Source organism: Anneissia japonica, unplaced genomic scaffold, assembly GCF_011630105.1.
Source record: "Anneissia japonica isolate Jap-2015-1 unplaced genomic scaffold, ASM1163010v1 scaffold14148_len48299_cov114, whole genome shotgun sequence".
Lineage (NCBI taxonomy): Eukaryota > Metazoa > Echinodermata > Crinoidea > Comatulida > Comatulidae > Anneissia > Anneissia japonica.
Genome location: NW_022693364.1, coordinates 26,333 through 29,292, shown reverse-complemented (window position 1 = coordinate 29,292; position 2,960 = coordinate 26,333).

Genomic DNA, 2,960 nt, shown 5'->3' with positions numbered 1-2,960 from the left:
AAGTTCAATGTCTGCCTCTAATTCTGAGGTAATCCATTTGTGTGTTTCATTACCACACTGAGAAAATGTTGTTATCGGTTTAGAATGCTTGGAAGAACTATTGTATGCCATAAAAGTTGTAGGGGGTGACTTTTTTTTCCGTGATGCAGGTCATACGCACCGTATCACACCTTTCGTAATTACGCTTTGATGTTTTACAAATAGGATATTCCTTAATAGTTTTTTTAGTCACTATCAAAGAACTAATAATTTGGAACATATTGATATATTTAAGTATGTTCAAATCCCACTAATTAACAAGTAATTAGCAACACAAAAAGGAAGTAAGAGACTAAAAATACAGCAAAATCCAACAGAAAAGGAAGCAGGGAACAAAATCAACATGCTCCATATTCCTTTTTACTCAAAGCAATGCAAACATCAGTTGCTTCCCTTTGTCCTAGCCTTTTGTTTGATTGTTTCACATTCGCCGGAGTGACTTCAAATTTCCCGCTACGCTGTACAGCAAAAGGGCACTGTGATGTTTTACAAATAGGATATTCCTTCTTTGCTATTTCAATGACTGTCAACCAAGCTTTTTCTGATGTTTCTTTCACTCCATTTGTTGTTACTATGCATTGATAATATCCTTTATCTGAGCGCTCCACTCTCTTAATTTTGATACTGAATTTTCTCGTCTCACTTTCATATTTCTCTGTGTACTTCTTATCATCAGATATGACCGTTCCATTTTTCATCCATGTCCGATTCGAAGGATTCAAATGGAAAGTACAAATAAACTCAACACCATCTTCTTCGGTTGCTGTACTATTTGAAGGATCAATGAGAATTAGAGTTTCACCATTGACAGAATAAACAATACATTTAGAAAAGACTAATAAAACCGTAATGGAAGCAGTGAAGTACATTCTTGCAGTATTCCCTGCACTAAACGCTGATGCTATCAATTTCTGTTTGTTGGTCTATCTGCTAACGGCCGCTTCTGTATTTTCGTTTTGTGAGCAAAATACAAAATCAATAAATATACTGCCCCACCGTGACAAAAGGAAGTAATTGACAATTTTTCAAAAACGAGTTTTTTTAGTCACTATCAAAGAACTAATAATTTGGAACATATTGATATATTTAAGTATGTTCAAATCCCACTAATTAACAAGTAATTAGCAACACAAAAAGGAAGTTAGAGACTAAAAATACAGCAAAATCCACCAGAAAAGGAAGCAGGGAACAAAATCAACATGCTCCACATTCCTTTTTACTCAAAGCAATGCAAAAATCAGTTGCTTCCTTTTGTCCTAGCCTTTTGTTTGATTTGTTTCACATTCGCCGGAGTGACTTCAAATATCCCGCTACGCTGTACAGCAAAAGGGCACTCTCTAAGCCTAAGCAGAGTGATCTCTTTCATCAATATGTTTTTTAATATGGAAGTTGCTTACACTATAGTTATATTAATAGTATCTCAGTTGGGAAGGCATAACTTGCAAAATGTACCAACCATTCATGATTTGAATATTGATTTCAGTTGGGATTGTATACCTGGCCTGAATTTGTATACTGCGCACAGTGAGCTTACGATTGATCCGAAGACTATTACCCCAACCATGTTGCATCTTTACGTGAGCTTGTTCTTTGTGGTGACGTGGAAACAAACCCAGGTCCTGGAAAGGTGAACATTTATTACCAGAATGTCCGAAGTGTGAAAACAGGTTAGAGGATTATAGATCAGTTTTGTGGGCTAACTAGCGACACGTATGATGTAGTAGCCTTTTGTGAAACCTGGCTGATTTCTTATATTGATGATGGTGAACTCAGCTTCCCTGGTTATATGCTGTACCGTCTAGATCGTGTGAATAGACGTGGTGGTGGATTGTTAATACTTGTTAGTGAAAAATACAAATCAAAAATATTAAATTCCAGGCAGTGAGCTTATGTGGATAGATTTAAAGGCATTCGGTAGAAAAACGTGCATTGTTGGTCTTTATTACAGACCGCCAAATTCTAATAATATCGACCAAATAATATCGAGCTTCTTCATAAATCTCTTAAGCTCATATCCGAATCTACAACGTCTGAACTCTGCTTGGTTGGCGATTTTAACCTCCCTGATTTTCTGTGGAACGACGACGGAAGCCATAATTATACAAATAACTCCAACCCCGTAACCAGGGGGATTCGTTGGGTTCGAACGAACCCCCCTTTTCATGAAGTGCCCTTTCAACAAAGGCTGGCTAGCCTACACTTTTGGCCTAGCCTAGAGCCTGTCATCATTAAAAGTCCTATTTTAATACCTGATTGTTAGGCCTACCTAGTAACATAAACAATTCAGGCACCGAAACCTTGACTCAGAAATACCGGGATGGTGTCCGACGGGGGATAGTTTCACCTGTGTAATACGCTACAACCAACCATACAAATTTGTCTCGGTTCTTTTTGTTATTGATTGTCTTAAGTGAGTATAGTACGATACAACTTCCAAAGTGCTATATGAATAAAAAATAAAGAATAAACCATACTGGATTCTTTGGAGTTTGTATCATGTTACTGTTGTTAAATTACCAATACTGTAGTACTAAAGTAGTAGTTTTTTTTTGTTTTTTTTTATCTTTTCCCAACTCATTTTTTAGTACCACTTTAATATATACTTTTTTTAATATATGGCCTCTCAAATCAATTAAGTAACACCTATAAATGCTGGACCCCCACCGGGGATTTGGCCCTGGACCCCCGGGGCCCTTGGTCGCCCCCTAGCCCCAGCCAATGGTGCTCACAAGTGCCCTTTTAGTATCAAAAAGGAGTTTGTATCATGTTACTGTTGTTAAATTACCAATACTGTAGTACTAAAGTAGTAGTTTTTTGTTTTTTTTTATCTTTTCCCAACTCAAAAAATTACCACTTTAATATATACTTTTTTTAATATATGGCCTCTCAAATCAATTAAGTAACACCTGTAAATGCTGGAC